Source organism: Melozone crissalis, unplaced genomic scaffold (assembly GCF_028551555.1).
Source record: "Melozone crissalis strain CALT ecotype California unplaced genomic scaffold, PUWL_Pcris_2 ptg000006l_1, whole genome shotgun sequence".
NCBI lineage: Eukaryota > Metazoa > Chordata > Aves > Passeriformes > Passerellidae > Melozone > Melozone crissalis.
In genome coordinates, this window is record NW_026535784.1 from 1337092 (window position 1) to 1354258 (window position 17167).

Below are 17167 nucleotides of genomic sequence, written 5' to 3' on the forward strand. Positions count from 1 at the left end.
GGGCAGGGAAGGATCCAGGAACCCCAAAGGCAGGGAAGGATCCAGGGGCAGGAACCCCAAAGGGCAGGGATGGATCCAGGGACAGCACTCACAAAGGGCAGGGATGGATCCAGGTCCCCCCCTAAAGGGCAGGGAAGGATCCAGGAACCCCAAAGGCAGGGATGGATCCAGGGCCAGGAACCCCAAAGGGCAGGGATGGATCCAGGGTCAGGAACCCCCAAAGGGCAGGGATGGATCCAGGAACACCAAAGGGTAGGGATGGATCCAGGAACAGCATCCCCAAAGGGCAGGGATGGATCCAGGACCAGACACCCTCCAGGCACCCCCACAGTGCAGGGATGGATCCCCAGGCTCATGGAAACAGGGAAAGTTCCAGGACCACAAACACTTTCCCAAATCCAGGGCTGGTGTTTGCACATGGGACACGGGCAAAGGTCTCTGCCACAAGACAGAGATCACCCACCGAAAAAGGGGGATCCAAAAGCAGTGCTGGACATGAATTTATGTTTAAATGTATGTTTAATTTATGTTTGTGTTTAATAAATAATTTATGGGCATGAGTTCCTTCTGTCCAAACCCTCACAGGAGCCCTCAGCTGGCAGCAGTTTAGCAGGAATATTTCAGCAGTGGGTGCACCCACTTGCAGCACTTAACATGATTAGGCCTTTTTTCCTTTCCTTCCCTCTCTGTAATTAATTTGTGAAAACTCTTGTAATTATGGAGGAAAGCTGAAAAGTGAGGCCTCAAGCAACTTAAATATGAGCAGCCTGATGAGCAGCACACACTCTGGGTCTTTGTAAAAAGCCTTTAACCTTAAGCTGGTGATTTGGGAGAGGATGGTGGCTCTTACTTGTGTTTTTGTTATTGCTGGTGGCGCCAATTTCCTCAGCAGAGGATCTGCTTGGGCCTTGTTGAGTGAAAAGACCTTTTCAGACACAAAAGCACCCCTGATTTACTACCTTGATACCAGTTTGGAGAGGGGGAGATGGAGCAGCATCACGTCCCATTTGTACAGTCTGAGGAGGACATGTGACTATAACTTGTTCCTGCAATTAGAGAAATGCCCTAATGAGAGCAGGAGGCAGAGAGCAGCAGGCCCAGGACCCTGGTGAGCAACAGCCCCTGTCCTGCACAGCATCCACAGAACCAGCAACAGCCCCTGTCCTGCACAGTATCCCCTGTCCTGCACAGCATCCCCCTGCAGGGATTTGGGGGCAATTCACAGAAATCCAGAGTGAACCTGGAGCAGTCTCTGGGCAGCAGGCCTGCAAACCCAGCAGCTGCCCCTCATTTCCATAATTGGGCCCGGAGCTCTGAGCTTTAAGTGCCCTTTGCAGAGCCCACTGTGCCTCCCACAGAGCCTTTAGAGGCTCATTGTGAAAAGAGCTCTGCCTTTGTGTGAGAGCAGCCCACCAGCACAATTAAAGCCGTGCTGGTCACTTTTCAGCCTGCATTGGCAGGAAAATGCTGAAAATGTCACAGCAGAAACGAGCCCTGGGTGGTGTTTTGCTGAGGAGGAGGAGGAGGAGGGCTGGGCAGGGGGAGGCAGAGCTGGGACTGCAGCAGAGGACAAGCCCAGGTGGGCACATCCAGCAGCACAGGGGATTGTAACAGGGTGATGGAGCAATGCTGCTTCTCCTCCTGCCCAGAGAGGGGCACAGGGTGAGGGAGCCCTGCAGGGTCCCCTGTCCTGGGGAGGGGAGATCAGCCCCTGCCCTGAGCGGGATGGGTGGCACCCTGATGGGAAGGTGAAATAGGAAAGCCTTATCAATATGGTTGTCTGGCAAGAGATTTTGAGAATATGGAAACTATAAGTGAGATAGAAATGAAAGCAAGCTTTGAGATCCCTCAGTTATTGAACAACTGGAAAACAATGGCATGGCCAGCTGAAGGTGATCCCCTTTTGATGGAACAACACCCTCTGCCTGCAGACAGCTCCAAGGGTCAGAGCAGACCCTGCCAGCTTGGCAGAAGGGTCCCAAAGAGGAGTTTTTAGGGTTTAAAATGTAACACACTATGGTAACATAATGATTCTTATATGCTGTATGCAAATGCTACAGGATTTGTATCTTGTACTAGATTAGTTAGTGAGAATCAGAATATTCAGCACAGAAGAAGATTTACGGTATTGTAACAGGAACCTTGCTCTCTTAGTTCTTACCCTTTTACTCTCTTACCCTCTCATCCTCTCTCTCTCATCCTCTTTCCCTCTCTTTTCTTCTCTGGGCCCTGCTCCAGCTGTGGCTGGCAGCTCCAAGCAGACCCCTGCACCCAGGCCCTTTGCAATAAACCACAAGTTCCAAGCCCTGGCTCCAGAGATCTCTGGTGTCTGTCTGTCCCGACCATCTTACCCCTGACAATCCTACAGCACTCTCCTTCCCTTCCCTTCCCTTCCCTTCCCTTCCCTTCCCTTCCCTTCCCTTCCCTTCCCTTCCCTTCCCTTCCCTTCCCTTCCCTTCCCTTCCCCTCCCCTCCCCTGCCCTGTTTGGTGCCCAGAGCAGCCCTGGTGCCCCTCCTGCCCCCATCCCAGGGAGAGGAGGGCACCCCATGCCTTGGCACACTCTGGGCTGTGACAGTGACAGGAGCCCTGTGAGGTTTCACCCAGCTGCCGTTTGGGCTGGAACCCTGAACAGGTGGGAGACTCTCCTGCTGCACCCTGTGGGCACAGGCAGGGCCCTGCTCTGTGCATCTCTCTGTCTGTAACACCTCCAGTGCGACCCAGAAAAGCCAAAAAAAGCCAATAAAAGCAGAGCAGCTCCCTGAGCACGATGCCTGCAGGCTGCACACGCAGCTCTGTGCAGGGCAGAGCGGGCAGAAGGGAATTGCTCTGACAGGAGGTGTCAGGGGGAGCAGCACTCCTGTGTCCACTCTGAATTCATCTGAGCCATTGTCACCTGCCAGGGGATGGGTGGCAGCTGGGAGGGAGCCCAGCAAAGGCACGGGAGCCGGAAATGCCTGCAGTTATCAGGGCTGAGACACACACAGGGGGCAGGAGAGCACCAGCAGGGCCCTGTTCACATCACAACTGCAGAGCTTCCCTGGCACAGCAGTGTCCTCCTGGCTCCCTCTGTGTCCCCGTGGATGCACATCCACCTGGCTTTGCACAGCATCTCAGGCTTTCCACAGAGCCACGGGAAGGTTTGGGTTGCAAAGGGCCCTAAAGACAATTTAATCCCACCCCTGCCATGACAGGGACACCTTCCTCTGTCCCAGGCTGCTCCCAGCCCCAGTGTCGAACCTGGCCTTGGAAACACTCCAGGGATGCAGGGGCAGCCCCAATTCCTCTGGGCACTCTGTGCCAGCCCCAGTGTCGAACCTGGCCTTGGACACTCCAGGGATGCAGGGGCAGCCCCAGCTGCTCTGGGCACCTGTGCCAGGGCCTCACACCCTGTGCCAGGGCCTCACACCCTGCCAGGGCACAATTCCTACCCAATACCCAATTATTCTGCCAGGGACTCGGGAAAAGCAAGGCTGGGCAAGCAGAGTTTCTGTGTTTTGCACAAGCTTCCAGGGCAGTAAAATCCCTCTAGCAGCTCAGAGCTCCCAGCAGGGCTGGGGCTGCAGTCAGAGCTGCTAACTCGGGGTGACACCAATTGTCAGCTCCTATCAGGATTAGCAGAAAGGCTTTATCAGGCAAATTGGTGCTGCTGTCGCTGCCCTAATGCTATTTTAAGTGACTCCTTGTCCATTCCAGGAGACTCTGAAGGACAAGCACTGCTGGTCTGGGTGGAATGCTGGGCTCCTGGCTGGCTGCTGACACAAATCCTCTCCTCACAAAGCAAGCTCCCCGTGCAGGGCTCCCATCCTGCTTCTCCTGCTTATCCCATTGCCTTTCAGCGTGTTTGCACACTGGTTAAATTGCTGTTTCTGTCAGCAGGCTCTGGGACTCTGCTCTCTGAGGGATCCCCTGTGCTGGGCAGAGCTCAATCTGATCTGGGGCAGGGCAGCTGTGCTTGGGCTGAAACTCTGGGAGAGTCCCTGGATCCCTTTGGAGGGATGGATGGATGCTCACACCACCTAGGATGTGCTCACAGGCTGGAGAACCCCTGGATGGCTCTGGAGCACACACCTGATCCCAAGCAGGAAATTCCCAGCTGGAAATGCAGCCCTGCATCCCGACCCCAGGTGTTCCCAGCTGGAAATGCAGCCCTGCATCCCGATCCCAGGCAGGAAATTCCCATCTGGAAATGCAGCCCAGCATCCCAATCCCAGCTGGAAATGCAGCCCTGCATCCTGATCAGCTCCCTTCCCTCACACTGCTGCAGCACCAGAGCTGCTGGGCCCTGTCCTGCTGTCCCACTGTCCTGCTGTCCTGTTGTCCTGCTGTCCCACTGTTCTGCTGTCCCACTGTCCTGCCCTGGGAGCTGTCCCCATCCTGAGGGAGGCAGGATGTCACCATGATATTTTCTGAAAAATCCTCTTTGCCCAGCATTTCTTCTCCTGGGAAGCTGAGAAGCCTCAAAGGGGAATGCAAACAATAATTATTTAATTGCTTCTCCTGTGTTTGCTGCTTTGGGATGTGGCTTGGATGTTGTTTACCAGCAGGTGAAAGTTTGATTGGTTCCATGTGAATTGTTTTTAATTAATGGCCAATCACAGCCAGCTGTGGGGGACTCTGGTCAGTCACAGGTTTTTATTATTCATTCTTGTGAAGCCTTCTGATGTCTCCTTTCTCTTTCTTTAGTATAGTTTTAGGATATGATATGATATGATATGATATGATATGATATGATATGATATGATGCAATGAAATTAATATAATATAATATAATATAATATAATATAATATAATATAATATAATATAATATAATGTGATATAATACAATGTAATATAATACAATATAATACAATATAATACAATATAATAATATAGCAGCCTCCTGAGACCTTGCAGCGAGATTCCAAACTCTCAGCTCGTTCTGGGACCCTGCCACACCAGAGCAGGAGTCACTCCTGGCAGGGCAGCCCCAGCCCCTCATTCTGGGCTCCCTGAGCGAGGCTGCTCAGCCCTGCTGTGCTGGGGATGGGCAGGGCTGCCCGATTGCTTCTGACAGGAGCAGTTTTTCCTCTCTGTTCCCATTACAAACACCCTCTTCCCTGGCACTTGGCCATCTGGGAGAGTTATTCTGGCTCTGGGCCTCAGCGTGGGAGGTGCTGAGTGCTGGGCTGCCTGTGCTAGGGAGAGCTGGGCAGTAATACAGAGCTGGAAATGCTCATGCAGATGGATTAGAGGATGTTTCCATTAAAATCCTGCCTGCCTTTCCACTCTGCAGCATAAATAATGGTGGTGTGAGTGTCAGGATGCTGAAGGCTTAGCAGAAATATTCTCTAGGCTTTGGCAAAACTCTTATCCCTGTTTAGCAGAGCAGGCAGCGGCTTTGATGTGCAGAGCTGGATGTTGAACCCCAGAATCCCAGAATGGTTTGGGTTGGAAGGGCCAAATCCCACCCAGTGCCACCCCTGCCATGGCAGGGACACCTCCCACCATCCCAGGGTGCTCCAGCCCCATCCAGCCTGGCCTTGGGCACTGCCAGGGAGGCAGGACAGCCCCAGGTGCTCTGGGTAACAGCAGTGAAACGCTGCAGGGAGCTGGAATGAGCTGGAAACAGGAAATGGGGGCAGAAAAGAGCAGCAGCAGCAGCTTTGAGAGCCACACTTTGAGATGCAGAGTGTGTGGAAGAACTCAAGGCAGGCAGGGTTTAGGGCCTGGCAGGCAGAGATGGCAGAACACCCTCAAACAGCCATGTGCCAGTGACACAAGGACAGAGGGTGACAGGCACTGGGAGGGAATGCAGCTCCCAGCAGCAGCTGCTGGCAGGGCTTGGGCAGAGCAGGGACACACACAGGGTCTGGGCAGGGACACCCACAGGGTCTGGGCAGGGACACCCACAGAGTTTGGGCAGGGCAGGGACACCCACAGGGTCTGGGCAGGGACACCCACAGGGTTTGGGCAGAGCAGGGACACCCACAGGGCTTGGGCAGGGACACCCACAGGGCTTGGGCAGGGACACCCACAGGGTTTGGGCAGGGACACCCACAGGGTTTGGGCAGAGCAGGGACACCAACAGGGTTTGGGCAGGGCAGGGATACCCACAGCTCCTCCTCTCAGGGTCCCAGTGCCCCTGCACCTCCCCAGAGCCCTATCCCAGCACCTGGCACCCCCAGCTCCTAAACTCCTGCCAGCACAGAGGAGATGGAGCCATTTCAGACCTGCCCAAACCAAGCCCTGGGGTTTGGCATTGAAGCCCTCCAGAGGCAGGAGAGGAGCAGTGCTGTGCCAGTGCCAGCAGGAGGGTTACAGACACCACAGGGCTTTCTGCTTTTGCCCTCCATGTCTGTCCGAGCTGGAACCAAACCTGCTACAAGCAGCAGCAGCAGAGCTCAGGCTGCAGAGCCCAGCCCTGGCCAGGCTGGGCAATCTGCATCCCTTCCCTGCACACTGAGCAAGCTCCAGCAGCTGATCCCACACTGCTCTGCCCATTTGCTCCCTGTTGCAGAGCACCAGAGGGAGAATTCCCAGAACCAAAGCCTCACCAGGAATCAATGGATCCAGACAATCCCAGAGATGCTCCTTTACCCTTGCTCTCTACACAGCTGGGCAGGTTCTGAGGGTCAGGGCAATCCCTGTGAGCCACCCTGGGCTGTGACAGTGACAAGAGCCCTGTGAGCCATCCTGGGGCTGTGCCTCCTCTAACCCTGCTCTGCAGACAGCTGGGCAGGTTCTGAGGGTCAGGTCCATCCCTGTGTGGGGGTTTTGGGATGGTCTGGTTTGAGCTTTGCACAGTCAGAAGTTGCTGCAGGTAACTCTTGCAGTGTTGGGATGCTGAGCTGCAGGCATCTGTGCCTGCTCTGGTGTAAAACCCATATTTGCACAGCACAGATGAGCTCCTTGGGCTCCTCAGCAATTCTTTAAAAATGAATTAAAGCAGTTGCTCACTTGTGAAATCCCAGCTCGTCAGCAGATCTCAGACACAGGGTGGGTTTTGGTCACTCTTCTGCATTTCATCAACCCCAAGCTCAGCTGAGGAGGGGCCTTTCCTGGCAATTTTCACTGGGTGGGACGGGTCCCTTCCTCCTGCCACAGCACTCAGGGAGAGGAGCAGGTCTGGCATGCTGTGGGATGACTCCTGGTGCCCAAGAGTTGCCTTGTCATGCCCTGGAGGTGACTTGGCCATGTCAGGGCCACCACAAGGGGCCAAATTGTCCCTGTGCAGGTCCCAGCAGCAGAAACCTCCCTGGGCTGGGTGTCACAGGGAGTGAAGGCACAGGGGGTGAAGGGGGAGCCTTATAGGGCTGGGAAATGCACACACACTGCTGGCCTGGGACACCAGGGGTTGGATGTGTGTCAGGACATTGTCCTGGTGCTGCCAGGATCTCCCAGAACCTAAAGGAAAATGCTGGGGGGAATATTCCTGTCAATATTTCCTGCTCCTAGCAAAATCCTTTTGCCATCCCTGCAAGGACTGTAACAGAGAAGTGGAAAATCTCTCCATCTGTCCAGCCAAATCTCTCATCTGCCTTTCCTTCCTCCTCTGACAGGGATTGCAGGGGATGTTTGTGAATCTGGCCTCAGAACACCTCGCTGATCTGAGGCTGCTTTCTCCTTTTGGATGAAGGGAGAGGAGCCCTGGGGTGAGGAAGGGCTGGATCTCCACCAGCCCCTTTGAAGCTCTGGCTCTTCATGTCACAGCAGGACTTGCCAGATGCCTTGTGGTCAGGAACAAATCTGGCTCTTTTTTTTTGGTGTTTCTAACAGGAACTGAGCTCTTTGAAATCTCTGGCCTGATAAAACTTGTTAAAAAATCACATGGGCAGCCTGAGACAGAGCCATGGTTTTTAACTCTTTCCCAAATCCAGCCAACTGAGGAGAGGAGAATTCTCTCCTCTCTGGGAGAGGAGGAGAGGGAGGATTTGCCTGACTCCTCACCAGGCACAGGCAGAAACAGGGGTCCTGTCTGAGCAGGGAAAGGGAATATAGAGCAGGTTCCCTCTGCTGAGCCCACCTTGCACCCCCAGCTGCTGAGGGACATTTTACAGAATGAAGGGACCTCAAATGGAAGGGACGTAAATCCCAATCTGTCCCAATCCATGGACAGGGACACATCCATCCCAATCCAGTTCCAATCCATGGACAGGGACACGTCCATCCCAATCCATGGGCAGGGACACGTCCATCCCAATCCAGTCTCAATCCATGGACAGGGACACGTCCATCCCAATCCATGGGCAGGGACACGTCCATCCCAATCCAGTCCCAATCCATGGACAGGGACACGTCCATCCCAATCCATGGGCAGGGACACGTCCATCCCCATCCAGTCCCAGTCCATGGACAGGGACACGTCCATCCCCATCCAGTCCCAGTCCATGGACAGGGACATATCCATCTGGAAAGCATTAAAAGGAGCCAGGCTGAGTGACCCCAGCCTGAGCTCATCTCCCCAGCCTTGCCCATCTCTCCTGAGGGTGCTGATGTCCCTCCAAGCCTGGCAGGAGTTTGCAGCAGTTTAAAGGGTATTCCTGAGCTTCAGGTGCCAAAATTCGATCTGTGAACCCTTGCTGTGGAGCTGATTTTCCTGTATATCTTGGAGTCTCTTGAAATCAAGAAGAAAACCAGAGCACCAATGTTCCAGGTGGTAAAAAGATGGATTCTGGTCATTGTATTCTGCTGGATTGCCCTGGATTCTGGGGTAGTACAGAACATTTTCCAGCCCTGGCAGTGCCCCAGGCCAGGTTGGACACTGGAGCACTCTGGGACAGTGGGAGGTGTCCCTGCCATGGCAGGGGTGGCACTGGGTGGGATTTAAGGTCCCTTCCCACCCAGCCCATTCCAGGATTCCCCATTTCCATGCAGGATCACTGGCTGGAAGCCTGGGACCATCCCTGTGTGTCACTGTGCTCAAAGCCAGGCTGAGAGCTGCGTTTGAACCATTCCCTGGTGCCCAGATCTCCAGTCCAGCTGGGCCATCCAACAAGGGATATTTCTGCACCAAAACCTCCCCCTCTGCTCTCCATCCATGGAGGGGCTCTGCCCACATTCCTCTGGAGAAGAGAGGTGACAAATGTGCCAAGGACTGAAAACTCTGGAACCCTTAGGAGGGCAGAGCAGGACGTTGGCAGTGCTGCAGGAGAGGGGCTCATCTGCTGTGTGACAGCTCAGGGGGAGCTGCCAGAGCCAGGCTTGGCAGGAAATGTGCTTTTGCAAGAGGTTTAACTCCCTGGAGGCTGTGCCAGCCTGGGCTGACAGGGACAAGGGCCAGCACAGGGGTCCTGTGCACTCACACTGACTCTCTGGAAAAAAGAATTCACCTCCTCCCCTGATTGTGATATGGAGTTTTGTGAGGAGAGATTTCTGTGAGACACAAAGTCTGGATCTGCACAGCACCAGGAGCTGCTTTGGGCCTGTGGGGTCACCACTGGGCTGGTCTGCATGGGAGAGTAAAGCCCAAAGGGGAGAATCCAGGACTCATCTTAAAACATTTCTGGGTCAGGAGAGGCAGTTAGATGGCCCAGCAGATGGAGAATCATGGAATCATGGAATGGCTTGGGTTGGGAGGGACCTTCAATCCCACCCAGTGCCACCCCTGCCATGGCAGGGACACCTCCCACTGTCCCAGGTTCTCCAGCCCCAGTGTCCAGCCTGGCCTTGGGCACTGCCAGGGATCCAGGAGCAGCCACAGCTGCTCTGAGCACCGGTGCCAGGGCCTCACCCTCACAATAAAGACTTTTATCCCACCTACTCCTTTCCAGTTTAAAGCCATCCCCTTGTCCTGTCAGTCCATGAATCCTAAAGGTTGGAAATCACCTCTGAGACCCCCAAGCCCAGCCCTGAACCCAGCCCACTGTGTTCCCCACGGCCCATGTGCCCAGGTGCCACATCCATGGGTTCTGGGACACTTCCAGGGATGATGACTCCAGCCCTGGACACCCTGTTCCAACCCCTGCCCACCCTTTGCAGGAAGGGGTTTTTCTAATATCCACCCTAATCCATCCCTGGTGCAATCTGGGGCCATTTCCTCTGGCCATAGCCCACCCAGCATGGGGAGGGACCTGAGGCACTGGAGCCATGGGCAGAGCTGTCACAGAGGGTGTGAGATCCCTGAGAGTCTGGACTGTCACAGACATCTTTTATGAAAATTCCTTTCCTTAGCATTTTTCCTCCTGAGAAGCTGAGAGGCCTCAGGGACAAAATGTAAACAATGGTTATCTGCTGCTGTGGAATGCAACACGTGCATCTGTGATTGGCCCATGTTGGTTGTTTCTAGTTAATGGCCAATCACAAGGAGCTGGCTTGGGCTCTGTGTTCGAGACCCAAACCTTTTTTTATCATTCTTATTTCCTATTCTATTCTTAGCTAGCCTTCTGATGAAATCCTTTCTTCTATTCTTTTAGTATAGTTCTAATGTAATATATATCATAAAATAATAAATCAGCCTTCTGAAACATGGAGTCAGATCCTCATCTCTTCCCTCATCCTGGGACCCCTGTGACTACTGTCACACTGGGCAGTATCTGGGCTCAGCTCCAGGGCTCTGTCTGTGCTTTCAGGGTTCCAGAGCCTTCTCCAAGGACCACAACTTGCAGAAGTCCTAAAGGCTGAGCAGGAGCTCCTGGGCTACAGGAGCTTGGGGCATCCTTGGCCTTACAAACAGCGGATGTTTGAGTGGAGAAGGGAGGCTGGACAGGGATGTTTGAGTGGAGGAGGGAAGCTGGAGCAGCCCTGCTCCTGGCAAAGCGGCAGAGAGGCCGTGTCCAGGCTGGGACCAACAGGTGATTGCCAAGGGAAGAGCCAGGAAAATGCTGGCAGAGCTGCAGGAAGGCTGTGTCCAGGCTGTGTCCAGGCTGGGACCAACAGGTACTGCCAAGGGTTGAGGGGAGAGCCAGGAAAATGCTTAAAGGATTGGAAACCTGCTTATTGTGAGAAGCTCGGGGATCTTGGTGTGTTTAGCTTAACAAAGAGAGGATTAAGGAGAGACTTTGTGGAGAGCAGAAATCGATGGCAGAGGATTTCTGGCCCTGCAGACAGAAGTGTAACAAGGGAGAGAGGCAGGAACTGGGGCCAGGAAGCTCAGAGCAGGACAAGGGCAGTGCTGGTGGGGCAGCAGCTCTCCAGCACTGGGCTGGGTGGGTTCCAGAGCAGGGATTCTCCTTTGATCCCCCCTATTGCAGCTGAGGTGGAGCAGCAGCTCTCCAGCACTGGGCTGGGTGGGTTCCAGAGCAGGGATTCTCCTTTGAGCCCCCTTACTGCAGCTGAGGTGGGATTAGTGCACCAAGCTCAGGGCCAGGCTGACGAGCAGCTCAGAGAAAATGATCCTGATGGATTTTTTTCACGCTCTTCTGAAAAATCCATGAAGTCCCAAGCGCAGGTGATTTTTGGGGGAGGGAGCTGAGAGGGAATTGAATCAGCTCAAAGCTGTTACAGACAGCAGCAGAGCAGAATCAATCACCATAATCAAAGCAGAGCTGCCTGATGACACCGAGGGCTGAACAATGAACATTCACATAAATCCACTGCACTGATTAGGCAGAAAAGCCCAGATAGTCAATATTCCCATTAAACATCCATCAGCAAGTGCTTCCCAGATTGCACTCCCATTTGGGAATTTCTCCATTTCATAGGCAATTGGAGCTGTTTAGCTGATGATTGCTGTTGGATAACACCACCTCCCCGGGATGTAAAATCACCTGGGGAGGGGTGTTTGGGTAACTGGGGCAGCTCTGCTGGCACACAGCCCCTGGGGCTCATTCACAGCCCAGCTGAGGCTGCTCTGGGCATTTCCCTGCTATTGGTGGGGCAGGGGGTCACTGCAAACAGGCACACATGGAGAGGTTCCCCCCTGCACTCTGGGCATTCTCTGGGACGTGGCATTGCCATCTCCCAGGCTGCTTTTCCCAAGGTGGGCACAGCTCTCCAGAGCTCTGCAGGGAGGGAGATTTTGGCTTCCAGCACCCAACCTGTGAGGAGATGCAGCTGTGGGGACACTGGAGATGGGGCAGGGGCTCAGAGCAGCGTCAGAGCCAGCCCAGCAGGGCTGCACTGGGCTGACCTGTGCTGAACCTTGTGGCACCCAGAGCTGCAGCTTCTCCCCTTCCCTTCTCCTGACCCTTGTGGCACACAGAGCTGCAGCTTCTCCTCTTCCCTCATCTCTGCTGCATCCTAGCATGGTTTTAATGCCAAGGATTTTAAACAGCCAACAGAGGTGTCTGATCCAGGACTGAGGGATGCCCTGTGAAGAGAGAGAAGCACCTCAGCAGGTCACCCACAGGTCACCACTAGTGGCCCTGTGTCCACCCAGACCTGTCACACCTCAGGTTGCAGCTCGAGCCACAAACACCAGGAGGATGTGGGATGTGGGGGGGTTTGTCTAAGAGAGCTAATGCAGGCAAAGAGGTGAATGGAAAAAAAAAAAGGTCAGAAAGAAAAGTGGGAAAGGGGAGAAATGGGAAATAGAATAATTGGTACCACAGAGGGGGAAGGAGGCAGCACCCCTGATGTGCTTTGCTTTGCGCTCCCATCATGTGCAGCGCAGAGCAATCAGCATTCCTGGAAACTTTGGGTTTTAATCTCTCTGAACCTCAAATCTCCATTTGTAAGTAGGGATAATGTACTCAAAGGACAGGAAGATTAGTTAATTAATGGGTTGTGACATACTCTGATGCTGTGATAATGAGCACTGCTAGGAAATGTGTGATTGAGGCTTTGACTCAGTGTATTTTATTTAGATCTGAACCTGGGCATAGGAGCAGCCCCTGAAGCTGCAGAGCTTTCCTTGTGCTGTCCCTCTGTTCAGAGATTTCCATTCTGTGCTTTGGAGTCTCCCATGGCAGCACAGCCTGGAATGCTGGCCCATATGTGTGGGACAAGATTCCCAGTTCATAGGACTCTCCTAAAGGTGCTGGCTCTGGGGCTGTGCTCCCCGCAGGGTTTGCACAGGGACAGCCTGGGCTGCTGGGCTGTCTGTGCAGGGCAGGAGCTGCCCTGAATGAGCCCCGTGGGGCCCTCCCAGCTCAGGAGATTCCTGGAGTCAGGCAGAGAACTCCTGGTGCCACATCCTGGCATGAGGAGAGATGAGGGCACTGAGCTTGTTGGGGATCACCTGGGGAGGCTGATCCCACCTGATCCCATCCAGTGGCTCCTGGGAGGGGTGGGGCACTTGGGGAGGCTGATCCCATCCAGGCTGATCCCACCTGATCCCATCCAGTGGCTCCTGAGAGGGGTGGGACACCTGGGAAAGCTGATCCCATCCAGGCAGATCCCAGCCAGTGCTGCACAGCTCTTGGGAAGGGTGGGACACCTGGGAAGGCTGATCTTATCCAAGCTGATCCCATCTGATCCCATCCAGGCTGATCCCACCTGATCCCATTCAGTGCTGCACAGCTCTTGGGAATGGTAGAACACTTGGAAAGGCTGGTCCCATCCAGGCTGATCCCATCCAGTCTGTCCCCATCTGATCCCATCCAGTGCTGCACAGCTCTTGGGAAGGGTGGGACACCTGGGAAGGCTGATCTTATCCAAGCTGATCCCATCTGATCCCATCCAGTCTGTCCCCATCTGATCCCATCCAGTGCTGCACAGCTCCTGGGAAGGGTGGAACACCTGGGAAGGCTGATCCCATCCAGGCTGACCCCATCCAGGCTGATTCCATCCACGCTGATCCCATCTGATCCCAGCCAGTGCTGCACAGCTCCTGGGAAGGGTGGAACACCTGGGAAGGCTGGTCCCATCCAGGCTGACCCCATCCAGGCTGATTCCATCCACGCTGATCCCATCTGATCCCAGCCAGTGCTGCACAGCTCCTGGGAAGGGTGGAAGTGTCACCCCTCAGAGCAGTGTCAGCACATCCACACTCACACACAGACAGGCAGAAACCCCGAGCAAAGCCGTGCTGGATGCCCTGACCCCGGAGGCTGCAGGGCTGGGGATGTCAAGGACAGACAGAGGGAGCCAATGCTGAACCTCCAGGGCTCCAGCAGTGTCGGGTGTTTTGGGGCAGGGACTGATCACATCCAGCACTTGCTTTGGGCAGCTGTTGAGGGAAATGAGAGGAGACTGGTGAGGAAGGGGCAGCAGGATGGTGCAGAGCAGTGGGGATGCTGAGCCTGCAGAGAAGGGCAGCGAGGACAGACCTGGCACAGCACCAGGCTGGAGGGCCCAGGCAGTGACCTTGCCTTGCCCTTCCCAAGGGAGAGCAGGGCTGGGAGCCTGGGGGCACGGGGCCATGAGCCACCAGGGCCCTGGAGAGGTGAAACAGGGAAAAGGCTTCCTCAGGGCCCTGGGAGCCAGGCCTGGAGAGGTGAAACAGGAAAAAGGCTTCCTCAGAGCCCTGGGAGCCAGGCCCTGCCGCCGAGCTGTGCCCAGTGGGCTCAGGAGCAGCTGAGGGGAAGGCAAAGGGAGCCAAGGGAGCCAAGGAAGCTAAGGGAAACAAGGGCACCAAGGGAACCAAGGACACCAAGGGAGCCAAGGGAACCAGGGGAACCAAGGGAGCCACGGGCACAAATGTCCTTCCCTGCCCTCTGCCAGCAGCCCTGGCACAGCTGCCTGCCCCTCTTGGCACGGGGCACAAGCTCCACGCTCCTCAGTCACCTCTCCTGCTGGACCCTGACCCCACAGGCAGGGATGGTCCTGCTGGGACAGCTGTGTCCCCCCAGGGGCATTTTCATCTGCCCCAGGGCAGGAATCGTCCAGGTGCTGTTCCTGGGCACTGAGCCTGGTCTGGCTGTGCTTTCTGCCCTGACCCTGCAGGCTGCCAAAATTCAGGATCACAGGGTGAGCAGGGGATGTCTCAACCTGGGATGGAGCAGGAGCCTGGGACAGAGCCAGGCTGTAACTCCTGCACACAGAACTGCTCTGTTCCTCTGCTCCCCCCAGCACATCTCCCTCGAACCCCTCACTGCCTGAGCTCCAGCTCACACTCTGGGGAGCCTTTTCTCCCGTTGATTCTTGTTTTCTCTTGGCTGAAGCTTTTCTTTCGCCGATTTTTTAAAGTCAAGTCCCAGAGGCTTGAAAGAAGGTGACTCATCCCCTCAGAAGTCCTGGCAGCTCTTATCTCCTCTTTGGCACCAGCTGGGAGGTGGGAAAGTGGGAAAAGGAATTAAAAAAAGAGAAATCAATACATCTTTTGTATGATTTTCCACAGCTCACCTGTTGTCTGTGCTCTCAGCTGGGGAAGATAAGGTGATTTACTTGGTGGCAACACTTCTGCCCTTTCAGCTTACAAAATCCTTAATTCATTAGCAGAGGTACAACATGAGCAGATCAGCAAGATGGGAGTCGCTCTTTTGGGAGCATTTCAGGCTCTAAGGAGGGAATCTTTCCTCTCAGTTTTACATATAAATATGTATATTTATGTATATATATTTGGATGTAATTTTAATTTGGGTATAAACACACACACTGACAGTGCTGACCGGTATGAGGGTGATGTACAAGGCCACGACGCTTGTGGAGGAGATGGATGAGACTGAGATTCAGAGTTTTCCATGAGGGAAAGGGGGATGGAGCAGGTGCTGCCCAAGGCTGAGATTGAGCATTCCCAGAGTTTTCCATGAGGGAAAAGGGGATGGAGCAGGTGCTGCCCCAGAGGCTGAGATTGAGCATTCCCAGAGCTTTCCATGAGGGAAAGGAGGATGGGGCAGGTGCTGCCCAGGGCTGAGATTGAGATTCAGAGTTTTCCATGAGGGAAAGGGGGATGGAGCAGATGCTGCTCCAAGGCACAGGGTGTGAGTCCTGGGGAGGGCAGGTCAGTCCATGGCCCTTCCTGCAGGGTATGGGGGATGCCAAAGAGCTGCGAGCAGCTGGAGGACAATAAAATGACATCTCAGAAGTGGTAAATTAAACAAAGGCACAACGGGGACCCTCAGCCAGCCCCAGGGACACACATCCCAGCCTTCCCCATGCCGGGGACTGGCTGTCACCCAGGCAGTGCCAGAGGGATACCTGATCCTGGGCTGTGGCCCAAGGTCTGGAGCTGCCTGTGTGCCCTGGGTCAGGAATGGAGCCTGGTCACTCCAAGCTCAGCAATGTCCCTGCCTGGTATCTCCTGTGGCTCCCCGAGCCCACAGCCCTGCCAGGCTGGGGAGAAGGAGCAGAGAGGCCCTGGCACAGAGTTCAGCCCTGCAGAGCGCTCAGGGGCAGTGCCAGGAGGAATGCTGCCCTTGGGAACCAGGTGGCTCCTGCCCTGGCACGTGCCAGGGGCTGGCAGGGATGTGCAGGGGGCTTTTCCAGGCCCCAGAAGCACACAGAGCGTGGGATGGAGATGTGGCTGTGCTGCAGCTCAGGGCAGATCACCAGGGCTGCCACCCGCTCAGAAATCTGAGACAACCAGGAATTCTTCCCGGGAAGGGTAAAGGGCCTGGATCAGACTGGCCCTTGGTGTTTATCACAGAATAAAACTTCTTGTGGATGGATGGATGGATGGATGGATGGATGGATGATGGATGGATGGATGGATGGATGGATGGATGATGGATGGATGGATGGATGGATGGATGGATGGATGCATGGATGGATGATGGATGGATGGATGGATGGATGGATGATGGATGGATGGATGGATGGATGGATGGATGATGGATGGATGGATGGATGGATGGATGGATGGATGGATGGATGGAGTTTATAACTACCTATTTTCCTGTACCCTAACTCATGCCATAGGGAGCTAGCTGCATTAGCCCTGGGTGATGCAGGGTTTGGGAAGCCCTCAGGGAGTTTAATGTGCTGCCACAACAACTCCCTGAAATGCTGCAGCCTGAGGCACCAGCTGCTCCTGCCCTGCACCAGTTGCTCCTGCCCTGCAGCTCCTTCCCTTGAGGAGGGCCACCACCCCAGGACAGCCCCAGGACGCCTTCAGGACAGCACTCCTGGCATGTCCTGAGCTGCTCTGGCCCCAGGGAACCATGAGCCCTGTGCTCCAGGGTTTGGATCCAGCAGCGCCGGGTGTGAGCTGGGGTGGGAAAGGTGCCCTGGGCAGGAATCTTTGTGTCTGGAGCCTGAGGGGATGGAGGGGAGCACACGGAGTGCAAACATCAGCTCCTGAGTCACTGACTGCTTTTGTCCATGTGCTTCATGACTGGGGAGTTTGAAGAGTCATTTTGGGAAACTGTGGGGTAAAAAATAAAAAAAATAGAAGAAAAATAAATAAGTGCTAACATTGTCCCCCACTG